Consider the following 21,155-nt stretch of genomic DNA (forward strand, 5'->3'; position numbering starts at 1 on the left):
TGTGCCTTGATGATTTCAAGGTGTTTTACAAATTTGTACAGATGTACAGAAGTACATCTTCAAACATTCTTATTTATAACAAGCATCCTTCTGCCCAGGGTAGAAGAGAGGATTCCACAGCTTTTAAATATGGAACAAAGATGTCATCATGTGTTGCCGAATGCCTTCTGCAGAGCCTACTGAATCATTTATTCAACAAATATGCATTAAGCACTTATTCTGTGCCAGACACAAATACAACATATGCGTGGGAAATACAATGTGGTGGGAAATACAATGTGAAGGGAAAACAGGAGCTTACAGGCTAATGGAGGAGAAATACACCAATTGATCACAGAAATAAATGCAACCAAGTTTGATACTCAAAGAAATGCAGAATATGATTGTTCAAGAGTTAAAAACACATGACCTTGGGTGGATCAGGGAAGCCTTCCTGAGGAAGGGGCACTTTAGCTGAAGGGTGCACAGCATTAACGGCTGAGCAGGGAAGATGTTCCAAAGAGAGAACGGTGCACGCAAGAGGCCTAAATGTAGCCTATCCTAGGAACTGAAAGACCAGAGAAGCTAGAGGAAAGGAGCTAGAAGGTAGGTAGAGAGATGTGGGTGGAGATGTAAGAAGATGGTGCAGAGCTTTAAATAGGCCACTTTAAGAAGGCTTATCTTAAAGATTTTTATACCATATTTAGCAACTGTTGCATATGCCTCAATTTCAACAGAATATAAATATCAAGAGAAGCTAAGTCATGGTTATATAAACAGCAGAGGTACTTTTTAAATATATGTGGGATTCAGACAGCACATATAAAACCAATAAAGTTTTAACTAGAAAACTAAGTTTTAACAGGTTTTCAGAAGTTATTTCTGTATAAACTCTTGCATTTGATAATAGTTCTTTAGTCATTCCTTAAGATTATCACCTTATTTGGTAAAGTCCAGCCCCAGACTGCAGAATGGCCACATGATGGCAAATCATCCCCTAAAAAACATTCGCTCCACTTCAGTAACCAGGTAGTAGAAATAATTGGACACACTACTTGACAACTTCCAAACAATTACACCTGCAGATGCAGATTATGATGGGGACTGCCAAATGTAAGTTATATACACCCAAACAAAAGCACAGATGTCAGAATTAAGGAGGGGTTTATAGCCCAGTCCCTCTGCCTATATGTTTCAGAGCATGAGCATAGAGAGTTTGCATGCCTGGTCTGAAATCACTCAAGCTCCTGAGCTTGAGTTTCCCCCTCGGTGCTTTATTCCTTGTTCAGCTTTCAACATATGGAGGTTTGTGTAAATGGCCTGGTTGACACTAAGTGCACGATGCTGCGAAGCATCATCATTTTTATTGCATGTGCTTTACTTTGTTTCGTGTGATTGAAGCAGACAAGCATAAAAGATGTTATTACGCTTAATCTAGCCCTCATTTTGCATCCAGCATGCCTGACTTGGGGGTCCACCCCTTCCTGTTAATCAGCATTATCTGATTTCTATAGTCTCTGTAGTATGAGACTCTGACTGCCTTTTCAATACATCTTTGAAACTCATGCCAGTGTTTCAGGCAGCTTCGCTGCCTCTCCCTAAAGCACTAAAATATTTGACTAAGAGAATGATACATTGTTCTCCTGGAATATTAGACAATGCTACTCAACTGACATGGGCCACAGAAGCCTTCAAACATTTATAGTGCAACTTACTTTTCAAAGGACTTCAGGGGAAAAAATGTAACCTAGAAAACAATATTCATGGGAAAACTACATTCACTTCCTTCCTACTGAGATCCTTGCAAATAATAGGAAGTGACGAGGAATCAATTGAGAATTCTGAGTTCTCTCGGGAAAAAAAAACTTAAACAACTCTCAAAGAAGCTTTCAAAATACATGTATTCAAGAAATCACTCACATAAAATCCCTGGAAATCATTGTGATATCAAGAAATTTACTAAATTTGACCATATTTGGAAACCTGCAATTATTTTACTATATTTTAGTTGTTAAACCAACAATAGCATTTACAGTGTGCCAGACTTTTCTACCTTCTTTTCAGACAACTCTTTTAATCCTCACAACAACCCAGTGAGGTCCTGTGACAGAGGAGGAAACTGAAGCACAGGGAGGTGGAGCAACAGGCCCAGGGTCACAGAAAAGTGGCAGGACAAAATTCAAACCCAGACACACAGACTCCAGACTCTATTCTTAAGCATTATTATATATTTTTAAGGTATTCTGAAAACAACCAAATAATAGATTGAGAAAGGAAGCTACAAATGGTCTCTGCATACAGAATTAGGAGTTTAAAAGATTACCAATGTGGGCCCACATTCTCCTTTACAGTGAGGATTTTATTTTTCTGAAGACCTCTGGAGCACACAATGCTCTGGTACCACCTGAAAAAGTGAGCAATGGTTTGGCAAGCTGGGGAGATCATTCCAAATAAGGTGCTCACTTCTTTAAAGGTAGAACAGAGGTGTGCTGGAGAATAACAGAAGGTCTCTCTGCTCCAGAACACCAATCTGCCTCATGGTTCTAACATTAGAGAGTTCCATGACTTACCAAGATCCTCTCTTGAGATACATCCTCCAGGACAGTGTGGTCTGTGTCAGCTATGTCTTAGCATAGATTGTTCTTAGTTTGACCACTGCTTAGCTGAGAACAGTCTCAACTTGTATTGCGCACAATGGGAGGAGAGAAAGAAATGTACAACTCAACTGACGTTCCACACTTCTGTCCATTTTTTTCTCTCCTCGTCTCTGAAAAGATTATTCCAGATTGAGCCTCTGAAACCAACCAATCCTGTCCTTATAGAGAGTTTATGAAACTCTGTTAACACGGCTGCTAGTCCCACTCATGACTTACACCACAGTTTTTCTAAGTTGGTACTCATCTTATTTTTTGAGCCTGCAGCTCTGCTCAGCCAACACTTGGCCTAGTGTTCTAGTTCCTCGGAGACCAAGGCTGTGTATGCTCTGCTTTATCCAGTCTTCCCTGCAACTCCAAACCTGGGGCAGCTGGGGACTGGGGTCAGACTTGCAGAAGGCAGGGACGCTCCTGCCAGTGTCTGCCTGCTGGCTGCCACACTCACCCACTCCATCCTTGTGTGGTTTCCACCAGCTCCCTTCTGTTCAAGTCTTGTTCTCCTAGCACCTGACAGTCCCAAACATCTGCCCCTCACCGCCCCTCCAGAGCCTGTCTGGTTTCTGGATCCTGGCAATTCTGCATCTGGTCTGAGGGCCCCACTGCCCACCAAACTCTCAGTGCTTGCTCTTACATTAGAATCACCTGGGTGGGGGGGCTTTCTAGATACATTAGATTTCAACCAGATTAGTGAAAGCAAACTCTCTAGAGATGGGTCCAGTGTACTGGTATTTTTAAAGATGTTCCAGATAAGCCTCATATGTACCCAGGAATGAGAGTCACTACTCTACATTAGTTTCTCTCAAATTTCAATGTGCATACATATAACCTGGGGATGTTGTTAAAATGTACTTGTTGGTTCAAGAGGTATGGGTGAGGCCTGAAATTTCACATTTCCTACAAGATCCCGAGTGATGACTTTGATGTTGGTCCGTGGACCACTCTTTAAATAGCAAGGTTCAAGACCAGTGGTTCTCAAAGTGTGGTTAAGAATCACTTGGGGACTGGGGCGCCTAGGTGGCTCAGTCAGTTAGGTGTCTGCCTTTGGCTGGGGTCATGGTCTTAGGGTCCTGGGATCGAGTCCTGCATGGGGATTCCTGCTCAGCGGAGAGTCTGCTTCTCCCTCTGCCTCTGCCCCAACCCCCCGCCCATGTTAGCTCTCTCTCTCTCTTCCTCATTCTCAAGCAAGATGGCAGTGCACAACAGAAATATAATGCAAGCCACACATTTAATTTAAAATTGTCTAGTTATCACATTTTAAAAAATAAAATTAAACAGGTAAAATTAATTTTAACAAAACAGCTTATTTAATCTAGTATGTCGGAAATATTATCATTTCAATATATAATCAATATAAAAATTAATATGATAGTTTACATTGTTTTTTTTTTTTTGACATCTGAGTTTTGACTAGCCACATGTTAAGTGTTCAATAGCCCATGTATCCACCATACTGGACAGCCAAGTAGACTTACAATAGTGATAATAGCATTAATTGTTATTGAGTACTTGCTGCTATGCTCAAGCATTACTCGGTTAAGCATTTTATGTGCATTATTCTATAAGCCCTCCTGCAAGCCTGTGGATTGCTTTATCCCCACCTTACATAGGGGAGGGCTTATGCCAAAGTCCTAGTTGGTGTTTCCCCAATATAGGAAGCCCACACCAATATAAGCATTACCCAATTATTTTAAATCATTTTATTTGTAAAAACAAAAATGAAAGAAGAAATATAAATAAAATCATTAACATTAGTACTACTAGTACAGTTGCTAAGACATCAGTCACTTATAAAAGTCATAGTAGTTCGGTGAGTAGAAAAGTCCAAATGTGCTATCCTCTCATTTTTAAAAATATGCCTGAAGTCCAACTTGCACTATTCTGTGACATCCAGTCTGTTGAAAGGTGCTACCTGGGAGGCTGTTTGGACAGTTAGGGTCACTGGGGAATGACGGGACCTTGATGAGTCATGTGGCAAGACAGGGCTGATGCTGAATGGAAGCAGCTAGCAGGGTCAGAACCTGTGCGTTCAAGTGCAGACCATAAAATGACTCTAATAATAGTTAAATGTGAGGCAATGAGCTTCTCTTAGTGTTGGTGCAGAAAGCAGGCAGTTTGGAATTTAAAGGTAATGGTTGACTTAGTAGTCTTCGTTTTATTAACTTCAATAGTTTCTCAAGGATGGCCAATTTTTACATGTATTTTTCTTTTCATTATAAACTACTATAAGGAGGAAAAAGTAAAAACTATTAAAAAGAATTTCTATCTGAGGCTAGAATTTGCCAGAATTACCATCTATCATTTTGACCAAGTAAAGTAAGTATCCTCTTTTTAAATGGGCAGGTATTTAAGACACAGTAAAATGTGACCATTTAAAATAAATGAACAGAAAAATCCATAATTCTATAGAGATCTTTTAAAACTCTACTATCCATTTTAAAATAAGATTAATCTTATTTTAAAATTTTGATTAGATATTTCAAACTTAAGTTATAGTTCTTCTTTAAATTTAAATTTAAAATTTAAGTACCTAAGTTTTAATTTAATTTAGTTTTAATCTAAGTGTAGGCTACCTGAAGGATTTCACTATTTTATCACACTTGAAATAGCAGTCATGTAACCATTTTTCTTTACAGATCATACATAATCCTCAGTATTTTCTATAGTCAGTTTCAGTGTCTTTCTTTAATTGCAAAGAAACAATTGGATCTGATCTGAGCCTCTAGTAACCAACCTTCATAACATTCATTATAAAATACATCCAGGTGGCTTTCACACTGGACTAAGGATCAGAGAATCTTCTTCCACCTCCCCTTAGCTCCCAGCAGTACTTTCTCACTGCCTAAGCATTCTCTATGTTACGGGAGTAGGGAGATGAAAGAGTTCAGGGATTTCATCTACATGGATTAAAGGCTTTTAATACTTAATGTTTTCTCGGGTAGGAAGTAACAAATTTCCTTCTAAGGGGTGTTGTAAAAGGCAGAGTAAAACCCACAGAAGCCAGAAGTTGGTCTGATGACCACCCATCGCGTCTTCCTTCAGTTATAGTAGAAAGAAATCCCGATCTCCAGTTGCTACGACTTGAAGAGTCTCCTCCTGTGAAAAACAGGCTATCAAAAATTATGACGAATTCTCTTTATTCTTTATTCTTGCTGCCTCTCGGTGCTGTAAACCATCTGAGGCAAGGACACTGTTTATTTTGCCCACTCTTGTATCGTCAGAATGTGTTGAGTAGAGGAGACTCAGATGTTACTTGCCACTTAAGTTGCAGAATGAATGAATAAATGAATGAATGCATAGAACGTCCAGATCTTACTTTATAATTCTAGAAACAAAGTGAAAGCTCAAAGTCGGCTGGCCATTGTTGGTGACCCAATCTGAATTACTTCTTTGGAGGCAGAAGCAGGGGATCCATGTCTGTCTGCATCATGTCACTGAATGGTCCCCAGTCTCTGCCAACAGATAAGAAATGTCAACAGCTTAACCCAGTAGCTTTCAAAAATAGCATAGTTGATGAAACTGGAAATTTAGGTGCGTGCTAGAAATAAACCATTTGTCTTCAGTCTTAAGAAGGATAGGGTGAGAACAGATATTCCTCAGAGAGATCTAAAATATTTTTTTAAGACCCATCCAGGCGAGTAAATGTCAGAAGAAACATCTTCCCTCTCAATAAAGCATAAATAGGACATCTTATTTTCAACAAATCAGGTAAGTCATTCTGAAAACTTGAGGATTACGGAAAGGCACCGTGTTTCTTTAAGATTGCAGTCAAGATTTTTTGTTGTCATTTTTCAAGAGCGGTGGCAGTTTTCCCCAAAATTTCAATGAGTAGTTGTACGGTGAACCAAGTTGTTGTGGGTTTCCTGGTGCGTGCGCCCTCCCCCGCCCCCCCCCCCACGTGGGGCAAGGGGGAGGGAGGTGGCGACTCAGACATGGCTTTTTCATCCCTTTACAGACAACTCCGGCTGCTGTGAATGCTGAAAATAGCTCAAATGCTCTCAGAACAGTAGCACCACCCAGCAGCTGGGATTCTTTCCCTCTCTTATTTGCCTTCTCTCTTGCCTTTTTTTTTTTTTCCTTCAGACACTTGGATTGGATTTAATCTTAAACCTCTGGAGTTCAAGACCTTTTAAAAAGGGCTAAATAAACAATCTCTACATGTAAAAGGCCACTGACTCCTACTTCCTCTGTTTAGAGCAACTGTTGAACCCCAGCTGCCTGTAGGTAAGATTTTTATTCTGGAATTATTTAAATGGTTTATGATATGTTTATGACTAATGTCTTTTAAATAACTCATTTATAGTGAAGCTAAGCGGGGGCTGCAAATGATTTCCAGGTAAATACGGTGTTCTGGAATACAGAAGGGGCATCTGTGCATTTTTGTGGCTGTACTTTTAAACTTTGCTCCAAGCTCTCTGTCATGTTGACCCACAGTACACACTCCCTGTGACTGAGCCGCATCGGAACTCTAATTAACCTGAGTGCCAACAGTGAGGGGGACTTCCAGGCATCATAATTTTGTTGTTTAGACTGTTTTACTTATTTTTAACTTTCTCAAGGCACCCAAAGAAAGAAAAAAAGGAAAAAGTTACAACCACCTGAGCAAAGAAAATGTTAGTAATTGGTCTTTAGGGACAATGAGACAGCTCTGCTTTATTTTGTTCTTTCATCCCTGGTTTGCTGATTGCTAGTATGGAATTCGAACAGTTTGTTTCTTTCTTTTTTTTTTTTTTTTTTGTATGCTCCCAGGACAATTCAGGTGACTCTGTTTTGAAAATGCCTTACCTAGCCGAAAGTCTTTTGCTAGCAGGTTTCCATAACGTTGACAGTACAATATTTTGGTGAGGTTTCTGTGTCTCTCCTCTCCCCGTCCTTATGCTCACTTTTGCAAAGTACTTTGATCTGTGGACTTTAACTTCAAACACAGCATTTACTTTGATTGTGGGTACTTACTCTGTTCAGTAAAAAGTCTTTTTGTTGTTGTTGTTTGCTTAATGCTTTTATACCATTTCCTTTAAATAATCTATTAGGCTTTGGTTTTTCCTCACTGATGATGTCTTAGGTTAACCCCCAACTCAAAGAAAAAGACTTTTTTATGGTAGGGTCTCTCACCACGTAGACTTTACGACAGCTCTGTGCTGCTGATCTGTGAAAACAGCAAAGGCTGGTGCACACAACCCAATTCTATCAACCCCTCCCTTCAGTGCCCTCTTGCCTCAGAAGTACAGTGTGCCTCGGGGCCTAATGTTGCTTTTTTCACATGGACACTGAAATCCTTGGAATTTAAAGATTCTTGTCTCCAAAGAAGTTTATTGGTATCTCAGACCACATGTCAAAAGAAAACATGCATTTTAAACACACTGTGATTGTCTGGATAACTTAAAAAAAAATAAAAAGAAGAAAAATTATTAAAAGGAAAGAAAGGAAAGAAAATTTTTAAAAAGGAAAACTGAGTTGGGGGGGAGACAAAAAAAAAAAAAAAGCAAAAAACCTTTTGCTGCCAAAAGTCTGTTATGCTGGTGAAACTTCGGCTGAATGAGGGATAAGAAATTTTTATAAACAAGTGTATTTCCTAAAATAGGGGAAGTGGAGCCCTTTCTTGCCATTCAAACATTCTTTTAAATGTTCCCTTTACTTTAAAGAAAATTCGTGGGTTGATTACATTGGTTTGTTATTTTCCAAGTCCTCTGCTAGAGACAGAGGTTGGCAGCCCCTGGCACACTGCCCCGGCTAGTTGGGTGGCAGGTTAGGAGTAGAACGAGCCTAATCCTGTCAGGAGACCATTTCAGTCCTGGCCAAGGACTGTGGCTCCTTACAGCCGGCCCAGACTGCACCCTGCACCTTGCTAAGAAGGAAGGAACCAAGTGGCTGCAGGACAGAGTTTCCAGAGGGGTGGAACCCTGGAGAAAGCTAGGGGAGAGGTGGCTTCCCATGAGGCATAGATGCAACATAATCTCTAGAATTTGGATGTAGTAAGAAAACCTAGAGATGTCCAGTCATCCTACTTTTTTTATTTCCAAAAGTTGGATGTTTAATTGCTACCTCTTCCCTCTCAAATCTGCATTTGAAGGCGTATATTAATAATCACATTTCTGTGTACAGTCAACATTTTAAATCCTCTGGTTATTCTGACCAGGTACTTCACTGCTTCCTGGGGCCTTTGGAGGTCTAGAATTTTCTCCCCCTTAAAAGTAGGAAGCCTCAGGGCACCTGGGTGGCTCAGTCATTAAGCGTCTGCCTTCAGCTCAGGTCATGGTCTCAGGGTCCTGGGATTGAGCCCCGCATCGGGCTCCCTGCTCAGCGGGAAGCCTGCTTCTCCCTCCCCCACTCCCCCTGCTTGTGTTCCCTCTCTCGCTGTCTCTCTCTCTGTCAAATAAATAAATAAAATCTTTAAAAAAAAAAAGTAGGAAACCTTGATTTGGCATAGCTGAATGCAACTGTATTGCCAAAGGCAATACAAGTTTAGTTGGGAGGATCCAGCGGCACCAAGATGAAACGGGTTTGGAAGATGATAGCCACTCCATTCTCCGGCAAGTCATCTTTTCCTGTTTTGTCATTGTTGTGGGGTTTGTTTGTTTCCCTTCACCCCTTAATTTTAGTCTGAAACTTTGGATTGTTTGAATGTGAAGCTCAAGGTGAAACCCAGCTAAAGCCACCGAGTTTCACACAGGTTCCACATGAAAGAAGTATTCTACTGAGCCTTACTCAAAACTTGGCCCATGTTTTACCAGAAGTTTCATGAATGTCAGTGAGTCTGGATTTGAAACATAATCCAAAACCTGGTGACTTCTGGCGACTTTGAGGCTTTATTGTATAAGTAGTGAATCTGTCAAACAAGGACATCCCTTATTTTCCTATCTTCTACTGTAATTTCATGTGTACAAACTTTTTTCCCAATAAATTCTCATTTGTTCTATGATATTTTAAGGCAGGTTCGATCCTAATATGAAATTTTATAGCTGTAGTATTTAAACATTGGCAAATATAAGTCTGCATTTTAAATTCCAACACAGTCTGAACCACAGTGGTGTGAACATGTTGGTATAATTCAGCTGAAGGAAGGAAGTCCCAGGAGAGTCATGGAATGTCTTTCTTTGCTCAAATATACCTCTGTGCTCGTGAGAAACAAACAGTAACATTTTGTCCAGGTCTGTCCATTTGACAGTATGTCTTTTGTTCCCCTCTCCAAAGGTGGTGTCAAATATATTGGTGGAAAAATAATAAACTTCCAGATTTTTTTTTCCGCCTGCTCAACTGATCCACTCCCAGGGAACACTGTAAGCTTTGAAAAGTTCAGTACTATTACTTGTAATGTAATGTATACTGAGAATAAAAGAGTACTCGGCAGAGACAATTTCCTTCAGAAAAGCTGGGTGACCTGGAGCTGATGTTTGTATTAAGTCAGATGGTGCAGGGTTGTGAAGGGCTGTGTGTGTGTGTGTGTGTGTGTGTGTGTGTGTGTGTGTGTGCGCGCCCACTGAGTGGGGAAAATGGGGAGTAGAGAGGAAGAGGGGATTTGTGAGCGAGCTTTGTTCAGCAAATCTGTCACATCTAAAACAAAAAAATAATCAAGCCAGGATCTGAAAACATTCCTTTCTTTTGTTGATCACATATGTATTGGTCAAACACTGAATTTGGGAGAAGGAGGCGTATTATTTTTCTCATTAAAGACACCAAGGATTACATTCTGATCATCAGGATTCCAGAAATGGTAAACAATCCCAAATAAAAATATGACCAATTAGGAGACCTACATAGTTGTGGATGAAATTGTATGAGCCAGTCTCAAAGAACTTCATGCTACTATGACCATTACAGATGCTAATCCACCCAGAGAACTAAGATTTGACATCTTTCTATCACTTGGAGGATTTCTGAACTCATTTGAGGGATTTTCATAAAAATAAATTTGTGACCTCACTAAAGATTTAGTTTGACTAAATTTAGTGAGGTTTATGGTTATTCATTATAAAATTAAATTGCCATCAGATTTCATTTTGAAAATTTCATAATCTTATTCTTAATACCAAAGAGCATTTTATTAAAGATACAGTTTGCATTTTTAACAGGTGATGCACAAAATGACTGTAATTGATCCCACACTGAATAAGGCATTTAAAAAGCTGACAATAACAAAACTTGGGGGTCTTGTATGTAGGAGCTGCATATTAACACTGACTTCACCATTCATAATGTACCATATCTGATTTTGTTATCCCAAAACTAATACATCAGAGCAGAGGAGAGAAAGATGCACAAATGCAGGTGTAGAGAAAATGACAGAAAACAATTCAGGACCATCCTACCAGGGGTTCTCCCTAAACACATCATGGTACAGAGAGTTTGATATTTTGAAAACTATCATCCATAATAAAATACAAAAAGGGAAAGGCTAAAAATACCAGGCTGAAAATAAACATCAAATTTATGCATGTACAAATGTTTCTTTAAATCATGAAAAGACCTTCTTTCAAGAGCCACCTGGGTGGCTCAGTCAGTTAAGCATCTGCCTTTGGCTCAGGTCATGATCCCAGGGTCCTGGGATGGAGCCTGCTTCTCTTCTCCCTCTCTCTCTGCCTGCAGTTCCCCCTGCTTGTGCTCTCTCTGTCAAATAAATAAAATCTTTAAAAAAACACAATGACTTCACTAGTTATTTAAGAACACAAAAATCAATCACTTAAAAATCTTCTCTTGTGCTTTACTGTCAGAAAAATGGAGTCCATATAGCACTTACCCATTCTTTAAGAATATATTATTATAACCCATATTTATAGTATTACGTTAGTTTTCTTAAAAAAAAATTAGTGTCAGTGATAGATGTCAATAATAGATGATGACACAATAGGGTCCCCGCCCAGATAGGCTGAAGAAGGTTATTGACCTGAAGCAGATAAAACAATCATTTCCAGGAAGGTCATCATTCTCTAATTTGTTGTGAAGTAGAAGTAGTACTTTAAATAATGCCTTAATAATTATAATACCAAAACACCATGATGATCTTAAGGCCTCTTACTTATCCAAGATGGACTGTCAGAAATATGGGGGCATTTCTTGTAGGTTTCAATGCAGAGACTGCTGTCAGGGGATAGTCAGGTCTCCTTACTGTCACTCTCATCCTGGGCTTTATCCTGGGGAATCATGGAGTAGAGACCCCAGTGACCCTCTAAATCACCCCTGTGCCCATTAGGAGGCCCACTTGGGCCACCGGCTAGCGTCAGGATGGACATGGGAGGAGGAGACTCCCCTTTCCTCTGTACTTGGGCAGAAGGCCTTTCTGAGTCTCTTGGTTCAACTATTCTTTTTTTTCTTTTCTCATGGTTCTTCTCTATTGTTTCCCCTTCTCTTTTTCCAGGAGAAACAAAGGCCTTTCCTGCAAATTTTGCCATTCTTGAGTCATTGGAGGAGGAAAAAGTCCAACGGAGTTAGCTCTGGGGGCTGTGAGATTCATACCCGTTACAAGGCTAGCCCATAGCCCCCTGAGTTTATTTGCATGGGTGCCACAGGTAGAGCTGTGTTTAGTAACTGTTGAATAATTCATAGTAGGATAAAAATAAAGTAGATATTGGGCGCCTGAGTGGCTCAGTTGGTTAAGCGACTGCCTTCGGCTCAGGTCATGATCCTGGAGTCCCGGGATCGAGTCCCACATCGGGCTCCCTGCTCAGCAGGGAGTCTGTTTCTCCCTCTGACCCTCTTCCCTCTCGTGCTCTCTATCTCTCATTCTCTCTCTCTCTCTCAAATAAATAAATAAAACCTTAAAAAAAGAATACTTTAAAAAAAAAAAATAAATAAAGTAGATATGAAGGAGGCCTTTCAGGTCAAAGCAAAATATCCATTTTTTTAACCAACCTTTTTATTTTACAATTTTAAATTTACAGAAAAATTGTGAAGATGGGACTAGAGTTCCCATATACCCCACACCAAGTTTCTTCTACTATTAACATCTGACATTAATATGGTAACTTTGTTACAATCAGTGGACAATATTGATACATTATTAACTAAAGTCCATCCTTTATTCTTACTTCCTTAGTTTATACCTCAGGTCCTTCTTGTGTTCCAGGATCCTATCCAGAACGCTATATTACATTTAGTCATCATGTTTTCTTAGATTCCTCTTGGCTGTGATAGTTTAATTACCCTTCCCTTATTTTAGATGACCTTGATAGTTCACAAGAGTACTGGTCAGGTATATTGTAGAACATCTTTCTATTGGAATTTGTCCGATGTTTTTCTAATGACTAAATAGGGATGTGTTTTGGGGAGGAAGACCACAAAGGTAAGGTGCCATTCTCATCACGTCATGTCAAGGGCACATACTATCAACATGAGGTATCACTCTGACCGGATCACCTGGCTGAGGGAGTGTCTGTCAGGTTTCTCCACTATAACGTTACTCTTTCTCCTCCTTTCTTTACTGTAGTCTCCCAGAGGCAGTGGGAGCTTCGCGCAGCTCACACTTAACGAGTAGGGAGTTACACTCCTCTTCCCGATGGAGTATCTACATAAATTATTTGAATTATTGAATTCTGCATGGCAGATTGTCTATTCTCCCCAACTTATTTAAATTCAATCATTTGTATCAATATGAACACAGGGATATGTATTTTATACTTTGCATTATAATCCAATACTACTTAAGTAAAGTAGCTGCTCAAACTGTTCTGCAAATGGCTCCAGCAGTAGCCATGGGCAGGTCGTTCGCGAGGCTGCTATGGCCTTTTTTGTTTTTTAAGATTTTTTTATTTATTTGTGAGAGAGAATGAGAGACAGCATGAGAGGGAGGAGGGTCAGAGGGAGAAGCAGACTCCCTGCCGAGCAGGGAGCCCGATGCGGGACTCGATCCCGGGACTCCAGGATCATGACCTGAGCCGAAGGCAGTTGCTTAACCCACGGAGCCACCCAGGTGCCCAAACTTTTTTTTTTTTTTTAAGATTGTATTTATTTATTTGGGAGAGAGAGAGAGAGAGCACAAGCAGGGGGAGCTGCAGAAGGAGAGGGAGAAGCAAGCTCCCAGCTAAGCGAGGACCCTGAGGCAGGGTACGATCCCAGGACCTAAGATCGTCACCTGAGCCGAACGCAGACGCTTAACTGACTGAGCCACCCAGGCGCACCAGCTATGGCCTTTGACATAGTCCCATCGTTGTGAGGACTTTTTCCCTGGTACTACAAGATGCTTCAGCCTCATTGTATATATTTCCTGTCCCAGTCCTAGAATCAGCCATTTCAAGGAGCCCTAGTTCCTTTTATTAAAGAATGATATTAGAAACCAAGGCCAGAACATCTATTTTAACTTTTGAATGTGACCTTACCAGCCACTTGCTTTTTCACTTGAAGAAATTTTTTTTTGTTTATGGATTTTTTCAGTCTGTAACTGGTAATAACTTGGTATGTATGTAAGGATAGCCTTTCTTGGTTTTTCAGACTAACAGGACACATGCTGCCCTTGCATACTCACCTTTCTGTGATTCTGAAACAAATTTAATCCAATATGATCACATTTGTTCTTTATTGCTAGTTTTGAGGGGAGACTGAAATCTTAAATGTGGTCTTCAAGTCTTAAATGCACTATTTAAAGGTAGAAATTGGTTGTTTCTTCCTTAAATAGATGCAAGAACATCTTACATTATTTAAAATTTGATCAATCAAGATTATTAAACGAACATGGAACTCTGTTGCCAAGCCTGCCACTATCCATGTTCAAGGAACCGTGTCATGTGCAGCTTCATAATCTTGTAGAAGACTCAGACAACACAGACAGTCAACATGCATCAGAAGATGGGCAGTGCAGGGGCGCCTGGGTGGCTCAGTTGGTTAAGCATCTGCCTTCGGCTCAGGTCATGATCCCTGAGTCCTGGGACTGAGCCCCATGTCGGGCTCCCTGCTCGGCGGGGAGCCTGCTTCTCCCTGTCCCGCCTGATTGAGCTCTCTCTTGCTATCGCTCTCTCTCTCTCAAATAAATAAATAAAATTAAAAAAAAAAAAAGATGGGCAATGCAGAGGTCCACAGTGCCATGGGAGCACAGAGTTAGGACTGAGAGTCAGGCTTCGATAATACTAGAAAATCAGAGAGGTTTTCACAGAGAGAAGAGTCTTCGGTTCACATAAGAGGGCATTCAGATGGAAGAAGGTGTTTGTGAATATAGACTCAGAGGAGAGAAAACTCAGTAGACAGAGAATATCCAGAAATTTGGTATCCCAAAAACAGGACTGAAAGGAGACCCCTGGAAAGGCATATTGGGTTGGCGTTCATTTGTTGAGAAGGAAATTTTCACAGTTAGGTCCATATGTTAGTACGACTGCTGTCCAGTGTTCAGGATGATTAGGGAGATGAAGCACAGCACAGACCCTATTAAGCAGATATAACTGATAAGGGGGCAAAGTAGATATAAGAAAAGGAGACTAGCTGCTATAGAGCATGAGCCATCAGGATAGTTCCATACCGCTGTCTTCAACTAGACTTTGCCCTAGAAACTGAAAGTCTACCTACAAAATGATTGCACCCGTAATTTTACTTAATATTCAGTATTATCAGAGATAATAGGTTGTATGTTTATTGTTTCACCAAATGCACATGTATTTCATATTCAATAATTACTTTGATTTCCTTGATTGTCTATTTTAATCTACAGTGGTATTACTATTAATATGGGGTTGGTCATGCAGGCATTACGTTCCCCAATGTACACATGAGGACACTGACACCCAGGTAAGTTCCTATATCATCCACTTTATGTCCCCAGTAAATAGCAAATGGTAGATTGGCTTTCAGGTCAAGATTTTTCAAAGTGTGCCATTCATACCCAGTTATAAAATACAAAGATAAAAAATAGGTTAGAAATAATGGCCAAAGAATAATAAGAAAATGATTAGTCCATGGGGTGCCTGGGTGGCTCAGTCGGTTAAGCATCCAGCTGTTGATTTTGGCTCAGGTCATGATCTCAGGGTCGTGAGATCAAGCCCAGGATCAGGCTCTGTGCTGGACGTGGAACCCACTTGAGATTCTCTCTCTCTCTCCCTCTGCCCCTCGCCCCCCCCCACTCCTGTGAGCTCTCTCTCCCTAAAAAAAGGAAAAGAAAATGATTCGTCCAAGCAATGAAGGAGATATTTCTGAATTATAACAAGTTTTGACATTCTATGCTTCACTGAGAAAAAAAAAAAACAGGCAAAAGAAGGATGAAGATTACAGAGAAAGACACGAATGTGCCAATGGTATAATGAACCACAGGTTATGACTAGGCTGATAGAAACAAGATACAGGTAGCAAAAAAAATAAGGTTTAGAAACTGGACACAGTTTAAGAAAAATAATGTACTCTCTTATAAAAGGTCGATTCAGTATTAGAAAGGATAGAATAGAATTACTAGTCTCTTGTTCAAGTTTGCAAACCTAAGAAATTTGGTTGGTTTTCAATTTAACTCCAGAAGTTTTGGGTTTGTTTGAACTGACCATTCAAATATTTTTAAACTATGCAGCATTCAACTTTTAGAGCAAATTCTTACTATTAAAAACAACCCAAGAACGTTGAGAGAGTTACATATGGGTACATTTTAAGTGAATTTAATGAACATACAACCAAATACAGTAAAGAAATGTACTTCTGAGGGGCGCCTGGGTGGTCCAGTCAGTTAAGCATCTGCCTTTGACTCAGGTCATGATCCTGGGGTCCTGGGAGGGAGTCCCGCATCAGGCTCCCTGCTCAGCGGGAGTCTGCTTCTCCCTCTTCCTCTGCCTCTCCCCTTGCTTGTTCTCTTTCTCTCTCTCTTCTCACTCAAATAAATAAATAAATAAAAATCTTTAAAAAATGTACTTTTGATCTAAGATCAAAAATATTTTCTAGTCTACATCTATCGTTTTTACTATCAAAGTATTCACTCTTTAAAAAAAATTATTATTATACTGAGACTAAAGACCGTGGTTCAGAATGGAAAATTATCCAAAACCCAATATAGCTACCTAAATGTGCAGTTAGATTAGAAACCCCACGCTGTGGTACCAGCAGAGCCATGTGTTAGAAGGTATGGCCTGGCATCAGACTGACCTTCATGTGCAATCTGTGAATAGACCAGAACAGTGAGCCTACACTGAAAGATTCGGCAGGGGAGTGTTGGAGATAAATGAGGAAGTTTTGTGCTAATTCAAGAAGGGTGTTAAATGTCAAACTAAGAGATCCAGGCCTCATTCTCAAGTAGGAAGTGGTCATTGTCCTTGACTATACAGGACGATAAAATGCGAACTTTCGGGAGAAGTAAATAGCTTCCAGAGTATCACCTCTTAGTGACTTAGTTTAAATAAGAAATCAAATTGTTCACTATAAAACTCATTTTATAACTTAGAGTATAAATTGTTTTATATTTCTATTTATTTAACTAACATAAAATTTTAAGTAAACTATGTATTGTTTTAAAATTTGAAATATAAATTATTTACATATAACATGTTAGTTTTTTATAACAATGTAGACAATTGTGTATAAATTGTTTACTGTAAAAATCAATAGTTTACCATTACTAGTTCTAACATGAAATTAAATCATTGAAATCTTCTTTTTGTATCAAATATAATTATTTTCATTCAAGGCAGAATAAAACCAAAGCTAGACATAAACAAATTCCTAAACTTTATATTGATAACACAGAAGACTGGGGCTTATGATAAACTTCTCAAAAATAAGTAGAAAAATAAAAAACTGAGTAAAAAAGTAAATTCAGTAGGAATTAGATGATTTTTTTTTATGGGAAGAATAATGAAAAGCTGTCTTTTATTTAAAAAATAATTTTTAAGATGACTACTGGTCTTCAATACAAAATACATTTTATGTTAGCTTGTGTTTGAGCAACTTTACTTTAAAAATTAATGAATGTATTTCATGTTCCAAAATTAACTTAGAGTTGGCACTCAGGCTTTGTCTCACATGGGGAGATCCATCACTTCCTAACCACAGCTTGTGTAAAAACTTGTAAAATCTTGTCTAGACACAAAGTGATAATTTTTATGCTAAGGTGAGAAAACGTGATTGCAGTGAGATTTTTATCTTCCTTACAACCTTTATCTATTTTAGATAATGAAATTAAACAAAAAGCAGTAAGAGTTAAAAGTCATTTGTTTCCACATCAGAATTTTCTATACTCACACACATCCTAGCTCTAATCAATATTCTGAATGACTAAATAAGAGCATATGTGTAAGAACACTTGGCAGAAGACCATTTTGTATTTTTCAGTGAACATCATAGCTTGGTAAATTTAACACTTGACTGTGCTTATTAATTTAAGAAGAATGGTCTACATATAAATCAGAAAGGAAGAAAATCGGGAGTTTACTAGTAAAACCAAATACTGTTTTCAGTGACCACAGATAACTACCTCTCGTTCCTTAGGCAATTTCATATTCATTGAATGAGATATTGTCAAAAAGATCTTTTTACAGTGTCTCAGTCATTTATTTCTGAGAGACTCCTTTTCCTAGCACATGTGGATCATATGGGGCTCGAGGGTTAAAACCTTACACTCTGACTATGGACCAACCTCAATGCAGGAAAATTTGATAGCACTTTCAAGATAAAAATTCACAACTAGACATAGGGAGGAATTGCTTTAACCTTAAAAAAAAAAAAAGCATCAGTCAAAAACCTGTGTCATAAAAGTACACAGAAATATCTGGACTGAAAAATGTGAAATTCAGACACCAGAGGCAGGGGGCATGTTTCAGAGAGATGTACAACAGGCCTCATCTGAATTCAAATGTCTTCTATTTTAAGATGAATGGTGGGTACAGGGATGTTTGTTGTATTATTCTCCATATCCTTTGCCTGAATAAAGACCTTCATCAAAAAGTCTTTTCCCTCTATCTCACATGCCTTAAGTTTAAGATACAGTCTTATAAACAGAATAGATTTTTAAATGTATTTCTCAGCTGCTAATATTGAGAGACAATATTAATTTTTTACTTAAAGCAGCCCAGATTTTCTGAAAATTTACAAAGGGAAAACAATACAACAGATATCATGTTTGGCCTGTATTTCTACATTTTTTGCCTAGAGCCCAAAACTTCTATCAATGGTGAATTAGAAAAGAAAATGAAGTTAGTTCTTTAGCAGACAAGTATCTATTGTAAACCTACATTCAAGATCATTTTTCATAGTGTACTATTCCACAAGACCTTGTTATATACAATTCTTAGAACCTACTAAGCATGATATTTACTCCTTAAACTATTAACTAATTTGTCATGCTTTACGAGAATTTGTAATGGGGTTTGGAGCTAGCAGTGAATAGGTATATTTTATCTTACCTTTTTTTAAATTTCTTTAATTTTTTAAAAAAGATTTTATTTATTTATTTGAGAGAGTGAGCAAGCAAGAGAGAGCACAAGTGGGGGGAGGAGCAGAAGGAGGGAGAGGGAGAAGCAGACTCCTTGCTGAGCAGGGAGCCTGACACGGGGCTCGATCCTGGGACTCCATGCCAGGACTCTGGGACCATGACCTGAGCTGAAGGCAGATGCTTAACCAACTGAGCCCCCCAGGCGCCCCCTTATCTTACCTTTTTAACATTGCCTTGTTATAATAGATTGAGAAGAAAGGATTACTGTGTTAAGATGCTCTATGCAATAAATGTATGAGAAGTGACTTTATAATATTTAGGCAATCCTCTCAGTTGCTTGAGGACCAAAGATACAGTTAGATACGCATCAGTTCCCAGTGAACATGATACTGTGCAAAGCGAGTACTGCCTATATTTAATATGAAGACTTTACTCTGTAACTTAATATATTTCTTGAAATTTAACTTATTTTAAAAATTTACATACATACAACTCTTCCTTAATTTTTGCACTCAGCACTTCTTGGACATCACAGGGGAATAAAAATCTAATGATTTTTCATTACCATTTGGTAAGAATCAATATTTAATTTGGGAATATTTATTCTGATTTTTTTCTCTTTGTTTTATATAGAGTCATTCCAACATGCTAAAATGGAAAAGTTGGCAGACATCACTATCTTTTTAAGAGTTTTGACAAATGATAGATAATACTGAATAATTTTTTCTGGACTTTTTTTTTTTTGGTTTTTACAAGTAATTTTACATGCAGTCTGAAAATTCAGTACAAGCCAAAAAAGTTCATTATTTTAAGTCATAAAATTCAAAGAAAAGATATTTTGTTTCTAGGTAAATTCCATTAAAGTATATAAACATTTAAATGATTAACAATAAACACACTGAGAAAAATAGTGACGTTCTAATAACACAAAGAGTAACTTCGAATTCCCTCATGTCATTGTTACTAAAGCTAGGAAACCTATTACATTACTAATACAGAGTAATATATGGGAACAAAGATGAGAAAAGGACTTTCCGATTACTACCATTAGACAGTGCTGCTTCTCTGACCTTCATGAGAATCCATCCCTTCTTTGTGTTCTGTGACACTGGAGTATTTTCCATCAGTCTCTCTGATGATGCCTCAATTCTGCTTACACGTGTCTCTTTCTTTGCCTGGCTTGAAAGATATTCCCTTGGGTTCTGTCTCTCTTGTCCAATCTCCCCTGATTTCACCCGTTTCCTCCTTCATAATAATCCCCAAATCTATGTCTCTATCCCTGATCTCTCTCACGAGTTCCGGACTCACACTTCCAAGTCACTGGTAAACATTTCCTATGAACATCTGCAGGGCCCCTCAAACTCAGTACTTCTAAAACTCATCATCTTCCAGCTCCCAACTTGCTCTTCTTCCCCAGGGCTATATTTTAATAACTGTCACCCAGTTACTCAGGCTTGGAATCTTAAACAAGCATTCACATTTTTCTTCATACCAATTTAAGTCACTATTCATTGATTCTACCTACACACACATCTCCCTTGAAGCTAGAGTTATTTTGCCAAAATAAACAAACTTTGTATGTGGATTTCCCATCTACCAAATTCCCCTATCATATAGTAAATACATCACCTTTGCTTTCTCTTCAGGCTTTAAGCACCAAGAAAGATGGCCATGTCGACCAATGGAAGTAAATTCTGTGCATGGTGTTTAGGTATCAATAGTCCTGCATTTCCCCAGATAAAACACAGAGCTGGCAACTAACTTTTCCAAACTCATTAGTAAGAAAAGGGTGTGGCTTACTGTGCCAACATGGAACAGAGATCCAATGTTAGTCCTATTACTTATCTCAAAAAACCCTTGTCCTCAAGATTCTCCTTCCGACAGAGTAATGACAATGTTCACAAATCACCTGTTTTGTTGTCAATTATGTACTGATATGATGGTTGTAGGCAAATGCTAAATAATAAACGTTTTGTTAAAAAAATTGGAATATAATCACAACGCAAAGTTTTAAACCACAAACTCATATGATTCATGTGGTAGTAAATGAAGTCTAAAATAAATTATTTTAAATAGAGATTTAAATCAAACAAAATGTGCATATCTTCAAAACTAAATAGTAAAATAAATAAGTGCCTGAAGCAATATAAAAAGATGGTATGACAATATTTCATTAAATATGAAATTTATTACATATTAAAATTCAT

General features: G+C 38.6%; 1 protein-coding gene across 11 annotated transcripts in view; it reads left to right on the forward strand.

Annotated features, from left to right (window-relative positions):
• Positions 1–6,199: 6,199 nt before the first annotated feature.
• The window catches only part of SORBS2 (sorbin and SH3 domain containing 2), a 183,436-nt gene continuing 168,480 nt past the window's right edge, over positions 6,200–21,155 (forward strand). For all 11 annotated transcript variants that reach the window (XM_035726192.1, XM_035726193.1, XM_035726195.1 and 8 more), the window contains exons 1-2: positions 6,200–6,338; positions 6,714–6,854. The gene's annotated coding sequence lies outside the window, so the exon portion shown is untranslated. The remainder of the gene's footprint in view (positions 6,339–6,713; positions 6,855–21,155) is intronic.

Source organism: Zalophus californianus, chromosome 2 (assembly GCF_009762305.2).
Source record: "Zalophus californianus isolate mZalCal1 chromosome 2, mZalCal1.pri.v2, whole genome shotgun sequence".
NCBI classification, from domain to species: domain Eukaryota; kingdom Metazoa; phylum Chordata; class Mammalia; order Carnivora; family Otariidae; genus Zalophus; species Zalophus californianus.